We start from the raw sequence: 18,072 nt of genomic DNA, 5'->3' as shown, positions 1-18,072 counted from the left end.
TGAAAAGAGTTTTAGGAAAGTTTAGGGTTAACAAATTTTGTTGAGAAAAAGTTAGAAATTCAGAGACAGTATTATGAATTGTATTATACAAAACATCAAGCGAAGGCGCAGCTAGAAAGAGCAAAGTGTCATCTGCAAATAGGATGACATTAGCCTCCGACAGGTAATGCTTCAGTCGATCAATAAAAATGATGAATCGGAGGGGTCCCAGGATTGACCCTTGTTGGGACCCCGCACTCTATTTTCTTTTTTGAAGATAAAAATGATCCATTCTGTACTATCTGATACCGGTCGTGTAGATATGATGAAACCCACTCAAGGCTCGAACCCCTCACCCCAATCGAGGCAAGAACTTGAATAAGCCCTGGGCGGTCCACTGTATTGAACGCTTTTCTCATATCCAAAAACACAGCTGCAGGTATAAGACCAGCTTCAAATGAATCATTAATCCAATCAACCAATTTCAGAACTGCGATATCTATAGATAGCCCTTTTCTGAACACAAATTGGTTTTCCATTAGAATTTTATTCTTTTCAATATAATAATTTAACTGGGCATGTACAGCTTTCTCATATAACTTAGAGAAAAATGGAAGAATAGATATAGGTCTTCGATTCGATGGGTCATCTTTTTTCCCTCCTTTATAAAGTGGAACCACTCTTGCAATTTTTAGTGCTTGGGGAAGATTCCATGATCCAAAGAAAGGTTGATGAGTTGCGTCAAGACAGGTAAGACACTCGTTTTTGCAGCTTTTATGAGTTTCAACGAAAACTTATCCATCCCACTAGAACTCGATTTCATCGTAGCTAGGAATTGTGCCACTTCCCGTTCCAAACATCTTGCAAATTCAAAGGAATTCTTACTTGCAGGCTGTCTTTCAATAACAGATCCAAAACTCAAAGATGTGCGTAAGCTAGCCCGCGCTTGATCGCAAAGTCTTTTTCCTTCATTTGCAAAATAATCACACAGAAATTCCGCTATGTGTTGAGAATCAGTAAATCACGCTTGCAGCTGATAGAGAATGTAAAAAAAGAGAGCGTGTCGCTGTATTACAAAAGCAATGCGTGTACAATCGCCTGGCATTCAGGTACAGCCCAGTCGATGATTTTAGCTTGAGTAGATGTGGTTTGTGTGTTTGTCTGCATATGGTATCATTATAAGTATACTAACTGTTAAGGTGGCGCTTCGCGCCACCCCAACACCTAGTTGGTGGAGGTGCTTCACCCCCCCAAGCCCCCCAGCGTGCTTAAGTCGTTACGCGCCATTGTAGTTGGGTCCCTGTGTACCACCTATGAATATAGATAGATTTATATATGTGTTTTGAACTAAGTAAAACTTGCGAATATACAACATTTTTGGCTTTCCCATTGTCTGTGCATATACAAAGCCTTATGTACTTATAATGACGTCATATGCAAACGCTCTTTTTACAAACAAACAAATATGCATACACACAACTCGTTTTTATATAGATAGATAGATAGATAGATACAATACAAATTAACTGCGTAAAACTTGCGAATATACAATATTCTTCGCTGTCCAATTGTCGCTGCATATAAATAGATTGTCAGATTTACCGACCCTCGAACATGCAACGTACAATTGTCCATGGGAAAAACAATCAGTATTAAGATCTATACCACATTTTTCTAATGATTGACCTTGAAGTTAGTTGATGGTGATTGCAAATGCTAATCGAATTGGGAATCATAATCTTTTAAATTGAAAAGGCAGATCCGTTGGAATCATGGGAAAGCGGGGAATAAGAACAGCCTCACCCTCAAAAGGCCCTGTCAAGATTGTGGCCTCTATTACGTTTTCCATTGTTTTTTTTTTTTACGGCAAGTCACGTGCCATTGCAAAGCTTTGGTGGGTTGATATTTCTTAAAAGTATTATTGGTACGCCTATTTTTAGTTTTAGCACGTGTGGTGAAAACCCTGAAAGATCCACGGAATTTACAAATTCCGATGGATAATTAACCGCCTCATTTGGTTCCAAAACTGTGTCGACTGACTTGTAAAGGACTGCCTGGTCTCGAATCTTGGTCAAAACAATATTGTTGATTTCGTGGACGTCTATATTTTTGGGTGCAAGAATCGCTCTTTCACTTAGCCATTTATTATTGTTATAATTGTTTAGAATATTCGGAAATACTTTTTCAATCAATTCATTTTTGGACGTCACTAAACTACAGAATTCAGCAGGTAGTTGTATACGTCCTGAAATTAAGTCTACTGGGAGCTTTCCGTTTCCAATTGCCAGCAATTGATCTGAAAATGTTTGATCAGAGTCATCGTTTTGCAAGGTGAAGGCATTCCCAAATCCTGAAGAGGTTTGTTTGCCTTTGTTGACGTATTTACATATGTATTTGATTGCCTTTACGGAGTTACAGTATTCAATGTTTGTGTGTGCATTAAATGTTTTGATAATAATGGGGAATATGGAACAACCCACTGGTTATCTACTTCGATGGTGGTACCGTTACGCTTCTTTATTATTGCTGTTTTACCGCCATCTTCAGTAGATCTTCTTCTATATTGTGGGTAACCATCATTGCCAGTAATTGTGTTGGATTCTATGATAAATTTGCCCTTTTACTTTGAAAGTAGACATAAATTGATCTTGATTTTCGAGTCATCGTTTTGCAATCGGACACGCATATTTGTAGTTAATTTTAATGTTTTTACGTGTGTCCATAAATTAGAATTTTTCAGGCAAGCATTCATATCGTCTGCAGGGGTTGATCTAGGTATTATAGGTAATTTTTTTAAAGCCCTTAAGGGCTTTAAGTATCTCGGGGAAATGTAGATTTTCATTCCTTCTGTTGGGGTGCGGGTATTAGCCATTCTACCTTTGTCGGCATAGATGTCAACTTTTCCAAAAAAAAGTGTTAGAGACATCGTTTCGTTCGGCAGAGGAGATGAACCCAAAATTTTTAGCCGCATCGGAGCTAGAAATAAAAAGTTGACAGTCATTCGAATGTTTGTTTTTCAACGTTTGAATTCTGCCCTTTTGTCTCAATTTCAAGCAGCATATCGAACACGTTTTCGGCAGTATCTTAAACTATAATACTTTGAATGTTGCTTGAATTTATCAGTTGCTACATTACAGCGGCTATGGTTACCTTTCTCATAGCCACTGTAGGAGAAATAGAATCCCAGTTCAAGTCCCTCTGTAGTAACGAAAATAACTGCATTAAAAAGTATAAAGTAAAGGCTAAAAATATTTGTTACAACTTCTTTGTCCGACCCAATGACCTTCGTATTCTAAAAGCGTCTTTAATCCGGTTGATTAAAAAAAAAAAAGTTTCTGAAAAACAAGATTTTCTAAAGATAAGGAAAGGCCATATTAAACTCAAGATCAGGAAAAAAAGAAACCTAAAATAACTCAAACTCAAAACAACCAGAAATTACTATTAATAATAAATGAAACCCAAAACGAACTGAGATTAAATAAACAGTCATGGCAGAAAAACATACAACATGTACTAGTATAAATGAATAAATAAATCTCAAAACGAGGAAATTTTAAGTTGAATATGCAAATCAAGCTTAGAACGAACAAAAATATTTTACTATTGAGGCGTAAAAGAAACTCAAAACGAACAGAAATTAAATAAACAATCATAGCAAACAAACAAACAACAGTTACTAATACAAACAAGTAAATAAATTTTAAAACGAGTAAAACTTAAATTGAAAGTGGAAATCCAGCTCGAAAACAATAAAAATCTACAAAGACGAGTTTGGGTTTTGTCTCCTTCTTTGACTGTATGAATCTAAAACCTACTGCGTCATTGGCGCTTTACTGAAAACTATGTGTCTTGAACAGTCTTGAAAAGTACAAATAAAATCAAACTGAATGTTTGATATATAATACTATTAATTGTTGAAAGCTCATCATTTCAGAATTTTATTTCATTGTAATTTCATTTTCAATTCTAGGGTAACTGGAAAGAAAAACATTTGTAATATAATTCGTTTTAAGTGAAGCACTAAATGACATAGCAAGCTTTAGACTTTTACAGTTATGGAAGAAGGCAGTATCCAAACTCTTGTTTGTAGTGAAGCTGTATTTGTCTTGAACATTCTTGGGAAAAAATGATAAAGTCAAACTAAGTATTTGATATATGACAATTTTAATTGCTCATCAGTTAAAAATTTATTTTACTATAATTTCTTTTATTTGTTTTAATGTTGTAATACGTACAAAGGAAAACAATTGTAATATAATTTTGTTTTCAGTAAAGCGCCAATGGCACAGTAGATTTGAGACCACAGTGAAAGAAGGAGGCAAAACCCAAACTCTTCTTTGTAGAGATTTTTGTTCGTTTCAAGCTGGATTTGCAAATTCAATTTAAGCTTCACTCGTTTTAAAATTTATTTACTCATTTATATTAGCAACTATTTTGTTTGCTGTTTTTTTGTTTGCTAGGATTATTTATTTAATTTCTGTTCGTTTTGGGTTTCATTTATGCCTCAATACCAAATTATTTTTGTTCGTTTTAAGCTTGATTTGCATATTCAACTTAAGCTTTACTCATTTTGAGATTTATTTGTTCATTTATATTAGTACATGCTTTGCGTTTTTCGCTATGATCTTTTAGTTAATTTCTGTTCGTTTTGGGTTTCATTTATTCTTTAATAGTTATTTCTAGTTGTTTTCAGTTTGAGCTATTGTAGATTTCTATTTCTCCAAATCTTAAGTTTAATATGGCCTTTACTTTTCTTTCGAAAACTTCTTTTTCGGAAAGTTTTTTACCAATTAATTTCTCTTCGTTTTTGATTGCCAACGTTTTTAAGTTTTCACAATTCACAATTCCCTATTTCAAAATATTTTCTTTATTCCAATATAAATTAACAGTTTTGGCAAATAACTAGTAAATTAAACTAAATATTGGATGCATAATGATACTAATTGTTGAAACCTCACCAGCTCAAGATTTTGTTTCACTCTGGCCAGATTTAAAGTTTTGACGCCTCTATTGGTAAATCCTGGTCTGGTTTCACTGCAATTTTCATTTTATTTTCAAGTTTGTAGAAGTACATAATCCCAATTTTTTCGGAAAGAATTGGGTAAAAAAAAAACTTCTGTAAAAAATTTTTTTATTACTTTTTGTTCGTTTTTTTTATTGCAAAAAGTCTCAAGTTTTTAAAAAAGTCCTTATTTTAAAATAAGATATTTATTTTTCAACATCAAACTTTCATCAAAGTAACAATATCAAAGTAAAGAAAGGATCAAAGTTAACAAGGTATCAAAGTAAGCCAAGTATCAAAGTAATAATAAGCAACTTCCACAACTTACACCCCTTGAACCTTAAACCGAAGTTACCACGTTACCAAGTATCAAAGTAATAATAATTAGGTTCCGTAGCTCGGAGCCATAGTTATTTGGCCTTTGTACTATTTTGAATCAAATGGCTATCTCCAAATTTTGGACTGGATGCCCTTTTGGAAAGTGTGGCGTGGACTAGTTGACCATTGATCACTTTCAACTCTTAAAAAAGGGCAAGAAGTTTCAATTTCCGATCGAATGAGCCTCTTCCAAAGTTAATACGACCATCTCTTCCGTAGAACCTTATATTCTAACGGGCAACTTACATAAGTTACAATCGCTGCCTCTGGGGCTAGGAAACATTTCTCAACCCCTAAGTTATAGTAATTTGAATTTTGGAATATTTAAAACAAAATGTCTATTTCAAAATTTTGATAAGATGCATTTGGAGAAAAAAGGCATAAGGGGCGAGTGGGCTTGTTACATTTTGATCACTTTCGATTCTCAAAAAGTTACAATTCTTGTCCCGGGGTCTATGGAGGATTTCTTAACCCCTAGTTTATAGTTATTTGAATTTGGGACTATTTCGAACAAAATGGCTATCTCAAAATTTTTATTGGATGTACTTGTGGAAATGGTGTGGGAGAGGGGCAGTAGATACCATCCGATTGCTTTTGATGATTCTTAAAAGATAATTAAATAAAAAAAAAAACAAGTTTTTTTAACTGAAAGTAAGGAGCAACATTAAAACTTAAAACGAACAGAAATTACTTTGTATATGAAAGAGGCTGCTTCTTCATCAACGCCCCGCTCTTTACGCTAAAGTTTGACTCTTTCTCTCAATTCTTCTTTTTAAAAAAGTAAAAAACTTTAGCGTAAAGAGCGGGGCTTTGATGAGGAAACAGCCTCTTTCATATACGAAGTAATTTTTGTTCGTTTTAAGTTTTAATGTCGCTCCTTACTTCCAGTTAAAAAAACTTGTTGTTTTTTTTATTTAATTTCTGAACGTTTTTGAATCAATGCATGTTTTGATTTTGGCTCTCCGCAGAGGAATAATTAAAACGAAATTTGCATTTTTTTTTTTTTTTTTTTTTTGGCTAAATGGCTTTCACATAATTTTTATCGAATGATTTTGAGAAAAAAAGAGCGGGGGAGGAAGCCTAGTTGCCCTCCGATTTTTCGGTTAATTAAAAAGGCAACTAGAACTTTTAATTTTTTACGAATATTTTTATTAGTAAAAGATTTACGTAACTTATAAATTAGCTTACGTAAAGAACTTTTGTATGCTCATATTTTTATTACATACTAACTGTTGGGGTGGCGCTTCGCGCCACCCCAACACCTAGTTGGTGGGGGCGCTTCGCGCCCCCCCAAGCCCCCCCGCGCGCGTAAGTCGTTACGCGCCATATTAGTTACGCGCCATTGTAGTTGTGTCCATTGTAGTTATATCTATAGATATATATATATATATATATATATATATATATATATATATATATATATATATATATATATATATATATATATATATATATATATATATATATATATATATATATATATATATATATATATATATATATATATATATATATATATATATATATATATATATATATATATATATATATATATGGTTTTAACTACGTAAAACTTGCGAATATACAACATTCTTTGCTGTCCCATTGTCTTTGCATATAAATAGATTGTCAGGTTTACCGACTCTTGAACATGCAACATATAATGGTCCATGGGAAAACAATCTGTATTCAGATCTATACCTCATGATTCTAATGATTGCCCTTGAGCTTTGTTGATGGTGATTGCTAATCGACCATTCCCTGTCCCGGTGTCCCGGTCGTCATTTATATCCCCCTGTGCCCCCCGGTGTCCCCGTTGTAGTTGTGTCCCTGTGTCCCGGTCGTCATTTATATTCCCTGTGTCCCGGTCGTCATTTGTATCCCGGTGTCCCGGTCTGTATATACATTCGTTTTTTAGTTTTGTTTTTCTCCTTTATTTTATTCCTTTTTTTTCCTTTTTAGTTTATTTAGATTTTTAGATTTTTTAGTTTTTTTATTAGTTTTTAGTTGTTTTTTTTCTTTTTAGTTTTTTTGTAGTTTTTACCTTCTTTTTAGTTTTGTTAGTTTTTTTTTTACTTATGTCCTGGTCGTCATTTATACTCCCTGTGTCCCGGTGCTTTGTTGATTGCTAATCGAACATTCCTTTTGTCCTGGTCGCTTTCTCTTTGAGTGTCGTCATTTATTTTTTTCTTTTTTAGTTCTTTTAGTTTTTACCTTTTTTAGTTTTTTTTAGTTTTTTAGATGAAAATTTTTTTAAGTTTTTTTTAGTTTTTTAGATGAAAATTTTTTTTTAGTTTTTTCCTTTTTTTCTTTTTAGTTTTTTATTGGTTTTTACCTTTATTTTAGCTTATTTTTCAGTTTTTTCCTTTTTTTTAGTTTTTTTTTTAGTTTTTAGTTTTTTTAGTTTTTTACCTTTTTTTAGTTTTTTTAGTTTTTTAGCTTTTTTATTTTTTTTATTAGTTTTTAGTTTTTTTTGTAGTTTTTGCCTTTTTTTAGTTTTTTCAGTTTTTTTTTTAGTTTTTTATTGGTTTTTACCTTTATTTTAGCTTATTTTTCAGTTTTTTCCTTTTTTTTTAGTTTTTTTTTTAGTTTTTAGTTTTTTTAGTTTTTTACCTTTTTTTAGTTTTTTTAGTTTTTTTAGTTTTTTAGCTTTTTTATTTTTTTTATTAGTTTTTAGTTTTTTTTGTAGTTTTTGCCTTTTTTTTAGTTTTTTTAGTTTTTTAGCTTTTTTATTTCACCTGATCCACAGATCCACAGATCCACAGACAACTTATTTTTATATATATAGATGAGGGGTTCGCCCCCTTGTCAGATCCTCGCTCTTTACACTAAAGCTTAAATTTTGTCCCAATACATTAAGAATGACCCAAGAATCACAACAGCCGTAGAATAAAAAGTTGAAATTACTAAAAATACTTTAGCGTAAAGAGCGAGGTATTAGGAGGAGGCGAGCCCCTCAAATGGGTAATAATTTCTGTTTGTTTTAAGTTTTAATGCTGTTCCTTACTTCCAGCTGAAAGAACTTTTCCATATTTATTTTTTCATTGTTTGTTTAAATAATGCTAGTAAATCCTGCGCTCCCTTCATGGATATTTTCTTCCCCCGTGACAAATTATCGATGGAAAGTTCCCCCAGCATATCCTCCTCTTCTAAATCTCTCCCCCCAACCAAAGAATCCCCCTGAAAACGCCTGTACACTTCCCAATAACCATTACTATATGTAAGCACTGGTCAAAGTTTGTAACTTGTTGCCCCTCCCACGGGGACTCTGGGGGAGTAAGTCGTCCCCAAAGACATCGTTATGAGGTTTTTCGACTACGCTGAATAAAATGGCTATCTCAGAATTTTGATCCGTTGACTTTGGTAAAATAATTAGCGTGGGAGGGGGCCTAGGTTCCCTCCAATTTTTTTGGTCACTTAAAAGGGGCACTAGAACTTTTCATTTCCATTAGAATGAGCCCTCTTGCAACATTCTAGGACAACTTGGTCGATAAGATCACCCCTGGGGAAAAAAAACAAAAAAAAAAAAAAAAAAAAAAATAAATAAACACGCATCCATGATCTGCCTTCTGGCACAAAATACAAAATTCCACATGTTTGTAGATAGGAGCTTGAAACTTCTACAGTAGGGTTCTCTGATACGATGAATCTGATGGTGTGATTTTCGTTAAGATTCTATGACTTCTAGGGGGCGTTTCTCCCTATTTTCTAAAATAACGCAAATTTTCTCAGGCTCGTAACTTTTGATGGGTAAGACTAAACTTGATGAAACTTATATATTTCAAGTCAGCATTAAAATGCAATTCTTTTGATGTAGGTATTGATATCAAAATTCCATTTTTTAGAGTTTTGGTTACTATTGAGCCGGGTCGCTCCTTACTACAGTTCGTTACCACGAACTGTTTGATCGTTACCACGAACTGTCTGACTAGATCTTTCAAATCCCAATTAAACAAGCCATCTCTGAAGTTTATACAATCACCCCTTACATAAAGCCTTATATGCCCTCGTGTTACATATATGTATGCCTCGTGTTACTCGTGTTACGTAGGTTACAACACTTGCACCCGGACTCTAGGGGATATGTCGACCCCAGAGTTTTTGTTATTTGATTTTTAAACTATTTTGAACAAAATCCAATCAAAATTTTGATTGGATGCATTTGGGGAAAAGGGCCTTGGGGGGGGGGCTAGTTTCCCTCTGATACCTTTGACTCTTGAGAAGGGTACTAGAAATTCTGATTTACAATCGAATAAGCCACCTCTGAACTTTATACAACCATCCTTTCCATAAAAACTTTATATGGCCCAGGGCACATTTTGCAGCACTTGCCTTCGAAATATGGGGGGGAGGGCTGTTTTATCCCCGGAATTTTTTTTATATTATCTTCGGTCTGTTTTGAACAAAATGGCTATATTAAAATTCGATTGGACGTATTTGTGGAAAGGAAGGTCGGGAGGCAGTGGGGCTAGTCGCCATCGTATTACTTTTGTCTCTTAAAAGATGAGTAACAACTTTCAATTTCTAAGCATTTGAGTCCCCTCCAAAGTTTATACGACCACCTCTTCCATAAAAACCTTTGATGCCCCCGCGGCATAATTTACAGCACTTCCCCTGGCTCTTGGGGGGTATGTTTACTACTAAGTTTTGTTATCTTATCGTTTGACTATTTCAAACAAAATGGCTATCTGAGAATTTTCATTTGATGCATTTGGGGACAAGAGGGTGTTTGTGTCATGTGTGGGGGGGGGATAGACGCCCTCTGTTAATTTTCGACCCGTTGAAAGGTAATTAGAACTTTCAATTTCCAATCAAATAGGCCACCTTCGAAGTTTATACAACCATCCCTTATATAAAAATTTATACATCTTAGGGGCATAACTTGAAACACTTCCCCTGGCTCTTGGGGCTCTGGGAGGTTGTGTCGACCCAAGAGTTTTTTTTGTCTGATGTTTGAACTATTTTAAGAAACAGCTATCTCAAAATTTATATCGGATAAATTTGGGGAAAACGGGCTAGGGGAAGGGCTATTTGCGCTCGGATTGCTTTTGACTCTTTAAAAATGAACTAGAACTTTCAATTTCTAATCAAATGAGCCACCTTCAAAGTTTATACGACAACCCCTTGCATAAAAATCTTATACGCCTCCGTGGCATAACTTAAAACACTTGTCCTCTGGGGGTTGTGTCGACCCCAGAATTTGTTATCTGATGTTGAGCTATTTTTAAAAAATGGCCATCTCAAAATTTGTATCGGACGGGGTCGGGGGGGAGGCTAGGGAGGCTAGTTGCCCTCGGATGTCTTTTGACTTTTAACAAGTGAACTAGAACTTTCAGTTTCCAATCAAGTGAGCCCTCTCTGAAATTTATGCGAGCATCCTTTTCACATGAACCATAAATGCCCCAGAGCATAACTTACAACGCCTGCCCCCGGGACCTGGGGGGTTGTGTCGACACAAGAGTTGTGTTGTGTGATGGTTGAACTATTCTAAAAAACGGCTATCTCAAAATTTGTATTGGATGGATTTGGGGAAAAAAGGGCAAGGGGAGGGGCTAGTTGCACTCGAATCTCTTTTGACTCCTAAAAAGTGAACTAGAACTTTTAATTTCTGATCAAATGAGCCACCTTCGAAGTTTATACGACCACCCCTTACATAAAACACTACAACACTTGTCGCCGGGCTCCGGGGGGTTGTGTCGACCCCGGAATTTTCGTTATCTGATGAACAATTTTAATTAATGGCTATCTCAAAATTTTAATGGGATGTGTTCAGGGAGAAAAGGCTTGGGGGGGCTAGTTGCCCTCGGATGTCTTTTGACTCTTAAAAAGTGAACTAGAACTTTCAGTTTCCAATCAAGTGAGTCATCTATGAAGTTTATACGTGCATCCCTTTCATAAGAACCATAAATGCCCCAGAGCATAACTTATAATGCCTGCCCCCGGGCCCTGGCGGTTGCATCGATACAGGAGTTTTATGTTATATGATCTTTGAACTGTTTTTTGAAAAATGCTATCTCAAAGTTCTCATTGGATGGACATGAAGAAAAGGGCGTGAAAGGGGGGGGGGGTTAGCTGCCCTTTGATCTCTTTTGACTTAAAAAGTGAACTAGAACTTTCAATGTGAACTTTTTTGTAGTTTTTATCTTTTTTAGTTTTTTTTTTCTTCTTTTGTATTAATACTAAAGCCAAGGTTCGAACCTGGAACCTCTCAGACCTAGAACCTGGAACATAACGCTTTACCAACTGAGCTACTGTGCGCCCCCACCAACTAGTTGTTGGGGTGGCGTGGAGCGCCACCCCAACAGCTAGTATATATATATATATATATATATATATATATATATATATATATATATATATATATATATATATATATAATTATGTTTCCCCCCTCTTTTTTAATTTTTTCTTTTTTAGTTGTTTCTTTTTTTTAGTTTTATAAGCTTTTTTAGTTTTCTTAGCTTTTTTCTTTTTATTTTCTACCTTTTTTATTTTTTTACTTTTTTAGGTTTTTTCTTTTTTTAATTTTTTTTTTTATTTTTTTATTCTTTTCGTTTTTTTTTGTTTTTTTTTTAGTTTTTTACCTTTTTTTCTTTATTTAGTTTTCTTTTTCTTCTTTATTTTTCACACGTCATATGCAAACCCTCAAACAAAAATATATATAACTTATTTTGATACATATAGATAGTGTAACGGACATACATACAACTTATATTTATATATATATTTTTAGCAATGCTTATTTTTTTGCAACGCCAAAGGGAAAAGGCAAATGTTGAAGTTGAAGTTGAAGGAATTATGCTCTCCTCTGTTTGCCACCTAAGAGCCTTCTTTGTAGAATCTGGAACTCCAATAACTGATTTCAAAGTGTAAAGTCTTGGTGGATTTCTTCTAAGTACTTTGTAACAAGTTGAATTATCTGCACTTTGTCTTCTGATGTAGTGAGACCACCCAGAATATGATATACACTTGGCTTAATGCTTCTTACACGAAAAATTCCACTATTTCCTTCCTTTCACTCGCATATCTATCACACTCGAGAAGTAAATGCTCAATAGTTTCTTCAACGTCACAAAATTCACATCTTTCTGAAGCTCCTTCAAACCTTGCTTTATAACTTCGAACCCCAGCATGACCGGATCTGAGTCTAAATACGATTCTTGATTGCCATCTATTCAAAAATTTATATATTACAACTTCTCTCTTGCGCCGCTCCTTTGTAGTTACAAACAAATTTCCTGATAAGTTCAGGTTATCCTGGAAGCTTTGATGGCGGATTGTTTTAATCATTTGCTCTATTTGAGTTGCAATTCTTGGAGTAGGAACATCCAACTCACTCTGACCTTCTAGTGCGGCAGTTTTGGCTTCTCTATCTACTCTCTCATTCCCTTTAATTCCCACATGGGCGAGAACCCACTGAAACAAAATCTTCCTTCTTTTTAACAGCCCTAACAATTTTTGGTAGCAAGCCGCTATTTCTCTTGATGGATCTCTAGACCTTCCAAAATGTTTTAATGCTTCCAAGACACTCATGACTCTCCAACTTCGAATCGTCAGTATATATTTCAATGTAATTTTTATACTTGTCATTTAGCATTATTTTGAGTTCCATGTCCATATCATGTTCTTCTGTAGGAAATAATAGATTGCATTTTGGCTCAATTATTTCCCAAGGAGCAATATCAGGAACTTCACATATGCTTAAAAATTCTGAAGTTTTTAAATTTACATCTTTGGATGCTGAAATTTCTGAAGCCTTTTCCCAAAAATTAAGTTGATTTCTAACCTTCTTTGGATTCTTGGTGCATGCTCTTCCTGTCTTTATGATCCGTGATTTCACAGGATGATTTTTACCCGCGAGCAATATTCTTCTAATGTATCTCAAAAAGGCTATGTTCCTTCTCGATTCAAGGTCTTCTAAGCCACTTTCCGATAGTAAAAAAGGAATTGGAGTTGTACTTCTACCTCCGTAAGCAGTTCTGATAGCTGATTTTTGCAAGACATCCAGCTTACTCAAAAGTGATGGACTAGCAGATCCATATATCACCACAGCGTATTCTAATTTAGCTCGAATGTATTTTGCATAAAAATCCAATAACAGATCAGGGTGTAAACCATACATGGCAGCTGTAATTCCCTTTAAAATGTTCAGACGTTTCATGCAAGCGGTCTTTAATGATTGTACGTGGTTATTCCAGCTTAACTGCTTATCAAAAACGCATCCCAGTATCTTTGATTCATTGACATATTCTATAGGTTGCCCATATATATGAAGCAATGGGGGTACCAGTATCTTTTTTCTTGTAAATATCATAGCTTTAGTTTTATTAGGTGAGAATCTAAGGTCAATATCATCTGCCCATCTTTGCAGCTGTTCCAAAACAGACTCCATAATCATGTGAATCTCTTCCATAGAGCGGCCCAACACCCAGACATTGTTATCGTCTGCAAATATACAGCCTTTTTCAGCACTCTCTTCTATTGGGATATTATATTCTCCAATATTGTAGAGGTCCGGCCCCAAGGCACACCCTTGGGGGACGCCTCGCTTAATTTCTACTATAACATCTGATAGTTCACCCTTAGCTCTGACTTTGATGGTCTGCTGCTTCATATAATCTTCAACAAGTGCAATTAAACTTCCCTTAAAACCAGCTTCAATTAGACCAGACAAAATTTGTCTATGGACTATATTGTTGAATACACCTTCAACGTCTAACATAACCAATAACATTATCCAATTGTTTTGCATTGCGTAAAGTGCGTCCTGCTTTATGCAATTAAGGCAGTCAATAGTGCTCCTCTTCCGTCTGAAGCCACATTGAATATCCTTCAGCAATTTCCTTCTTTCAATCTCAAAATTAAGCCTTTTCTTGACAATCCTTTCATAAACTTTGCCTAAAACGGGCAAAAGTGATATCATTCTATGATTTTCTAATTTTGATAGATCTTTGCCACCTTTTGGTATCATAACAGCTTCAGCATACTTCCATACTTTAGGAAATTTGCCTTGAGACCAGGCAAGGTTCAATATATCTAGTAGAGCTGAGGTCCAATTTGGTGGTAATGATCTAACAAAATGCGGATGAATAAGATCAGGGCCTGGAGAGGTAAGTGGTAAACCCTGAATTATATCTTCAAGCTCTTTGAGTGTGAAAGGCTGGTTATATTCTTCCTTTCCACCTTGAGAGGAGAGAAATTTCATTTTCCTTTTAATCCTTTGGCTTTCGACATCGTTAGGATCTGCCTTTCCAATGGATTCAATTAAATGGGCGGCACCAGCATTTGCTTTCTCTACCAGTGCTTTATCTTCATTTATTAAAGGTGGGTTCTGTCTAGGGGCAGGCATCTTGTTTGATATACTCTTAATGAACTGATAGACCTTGCTTGCTGGCTTTCTAAAGTCCAATGATGCTAAAAACAAATTCCAGGCTTCTCTTTTGGACTTTAACACAATTCTTTTAAAACTTGCATAAGCTTTTTTATATTCAATAAAATCTGAGAGAGCATTATATCTTCTGTACAGCATACGTTTTTGGCAGACCTCTTTCTTTGCATTCAGACACTCCTCATTCCACCAAGCAGGCTTTTTTCTTTTTGAAAATCCAACAGGACCAAATGGTACTATTTCTTTAGCTATGCAAACAAGATGGTCTTGAAATGCTTCTATTTTCTTATCTATTTCTGCTTCCCCCTCAATAACAGCTCTGATATTGACATCCTTCAGCTTAGCGGTTAGATCATCCCAATTGACATTTCCAGTTCTGAACTTATCTCTTCTTTCATTAATTCCAGTAGGATACTTACTGCCTATTTCCACAATCACTGGGTTATGATCACTATGGAGAACAAGGTCCTGTAAAATGTCAACAACTAATGAGCAGGAAATTCTTGGGTTAGCCATAACCAAATCGATGGTTGTAGAGTCTCCTGTTTGAGGATTTATTCTGGTAGGTAATCCTTTAGGAGTTGACAGAATCATATTGGTAGATAGGAGTGTAGCTTCAATACTCCTACCTGATTTATTTATCACATTACATCTGCACCATAAATTACTATGGGCATTAAAATCTCCTAAAATGATGATAGCATCTGAATTTGGTATTTGTTTATAAACTTCCTGTATTATTTGGCCAATTATTCCATTAGATCCTGAAGGGTTGTATATATTAACAATATACAATCCCTTTCCTCCTGGTAGAAATAGATTAACCGCCATCAATTCTATCCTGTCCCCCACTTCTTCATCCAATTCTAATTCAATTTCAGTAAAATGAAAATTCTATTTGATTCCAATCAACACTCCTCCTTTACTGGTGTGGATTCTATCTTGTCTGATCACATTGTACCCATGGAATTCTGGTTTTATATGGGGCTTTAACTAAGTCTCCTGAATACAAAATATATCAATTTTATTTTCTAGGCAACTCATGAGAAACAAATCCTTCTTTTCTTTCATAACTGAACATGCATTCCAAGAAAGTATTCTCATGTTCATGGTTGTGTTGGTGCAGCTGACCCTATCATCATCTCTACTTGGCACACATCAGCAATATCTTTCATTTCTAATTTGCATATTTTCATTGTATCTACAAAGTTACAAAGCTTCCTGATTTTCTCATCTAGTGGGAGAGATCCAATATTCAACATGTCTTGGGATAATAGCAGTCCTACTACAATTGTTTTAGTAGTATTCCTGACAATTTCATCTCTTAACTGACTCATTGTTCTATTGACAATGATGGACTCTGGTTTTAGCGTTCTAGAAGCTTCATTTTGCACTACCTGTGCATAGCTTTTATATGCTACTCTGGCTGTACTATATCCCATCTGATACTTTTCTGCTACCATTAATATTTCCCTGTTTTCCCTTCTAACAGGACAAGCTGAGGATGTAGTTGAATGTCTACCCTTGCAATTAGCACAACAGTACTGCCTTGCTGGATCATTAATTTCTTTGTCTTTCAATGAGCATTCTTTTGAAAAATGATTGCCTGAGCATCTCAGGCAGGTAAATTCTTTTGCTCTGCAGTCTTTCTGTAAGTGTCCATAACGTTGGCATTTATAGCATTGCAACACCCTTCGATTATATATAAAAACATTTTTTCTTCCTGAACACCACACATTTGGGGGAAGAAATGGGCTCTCAAATTCCACCAATACAGAATAGCTGTTCTCCAGCTTTTTATCTTCACGATTATATCTTTTTTGGCGCAACACTTCAATTATTGGGAATGGTGAGTCAATGCTCTCTTTAATTTGTTCATCAGTCAGGTATAAAGGAATTCCTTTGATGATGCCCCTGCATGTTTTTGGCTTTCTTGCTGTCCTAACAGATACATTTGCCACTCTATCTATCTGCATACATTCCTTGGCATCTTCATCATTTTGTAGGAACATAATCATTTTTATTCTATCATGATTTATCTCAAATTCAAATTTTTTAATCTTGGTCTTTTCCTTCAGAAACTTGGAAATCTCATAATCACCGCTAAATTTTTCATTGATATTGTTCACTTGAAGCATGACTTGATTGTTAAAGATTTCTTGTTCTAGAATTTCTACCTGTGCTTTAGTGTGAGCTCTGATCTCTTGCTTTTTAGACTGTCTCACATCTGAAGTACCTGGTGATGCATTACACCACTTGTGTTTTTGTGTGTGGCTTGAAATGTCCATAAGGCCCTCAGCCTCAGCTGGATTTATAACTTCATTAAGGTCACTTTCATTAAGGTTACTTTCACATTCATTCAGTGGATCTTCATCTTGAGGAAGAACCTCAAATTTGTTATGAGTTGGTATATTTGCATATACATTAGGAAATTGTGGCATTTGCTTTGGGACTTTTAGCATGGTTCTTGTTTGATTGTCCTTTTGGTAAATATTTTGCAGTTTGGGAATCATTCTAGGCATTTGTCCCTGGTTTGTAGTACCTGTTGCATATTGAATACTTGTTCCTGGGACAGTTTGATTACTGGTTGACTGATTAGTCATATAAACTGGAAAAGGATAAAAAGGGACTTGCATGTTATGATTAACAAACTGACTTACTGGTAGTGTTAGAGGAATAGGAGATACATTGTTCTGGTACATGCCCACTGGCAATGTCCCTTGGTTTGATTGTAAACTGTTCTGAAGTATAGGCTGCATGACATTCTGTTGGTTCATGAGAAAAGAAGGGCTTAATGCTTCAAGTTCACTAGGTCCATTAACATTCATGGCTGGTGAGAGAAGAAATTGTCCAGGATCCATATCAGACCCTTTTTAGGTGCCTTAGCACCTGTTCCTCCTCACTTTATTAGCTCACTAGTACTCTTCTAATACACCACAAAATCAAGTTTCTCAAATTCTCACTAAACAAAATAAGTCTATAAAATAATTTTAATACCACCTCAGCAACTCTTCATATTTCCAAATAGGCTAATTCATCTAAAGTTAAAAGAAAGCATTCACGCATTTGAAATTTTCTCTCTATCTGCAAATCATGTGAATGTATGAATTTAAACGCTTTCTTCTCTATCTGTAAATCATGTGAAAGTATGAATTTAAACGCTTTTCTATGGCCTATGTTAAACTGCTCGTTTCTAAAATTCCTCGGGAAAGGGCAAATGATCCATCCTTTTTTGCTTTTTCTAAATTTCTGCCAAGATAAAACATTCAAGGGTACATAAAAAATATATCGATCTTCCTTCATTCTTCGTTTCCCTGTCTGTTAT

The 18,072-nt window shown here is 35.1% G+C and overlaps 1 long non-coding RNA gene across 1 annotated transcript in view; it reads left to right on the top strand.

Annotated features, from left to right (window-relative positions):
- LOC136042386 (uncharacterized) overlaps positions 1-18,072 on the top strand; it is an 83,886-nt gene that overhangs the window by 11,739 nt on the left and 54,075 nt on the right. The window lies entirely within an intron of this gene.

This window comes from Artemia franciscana, unplaced genomic scaffold, assembly GCF_032884065.1.
Source record: "Artemia franciscana unplaced genomic scaffold, ASM3288406v1 Scaffold_1209, whole genome shotgun sequence".
Lineage (NCBI taxonomy): Eukaryota > Metazoa > Arthropoda > Branchiopoda > Anostraca > Artemiidae > Artemia > Artemia franciscana.
Note: the sequence above shows the minus strand (reverse complement) of the source record. Positions and strands in the feature narration are given on the sequence as shown.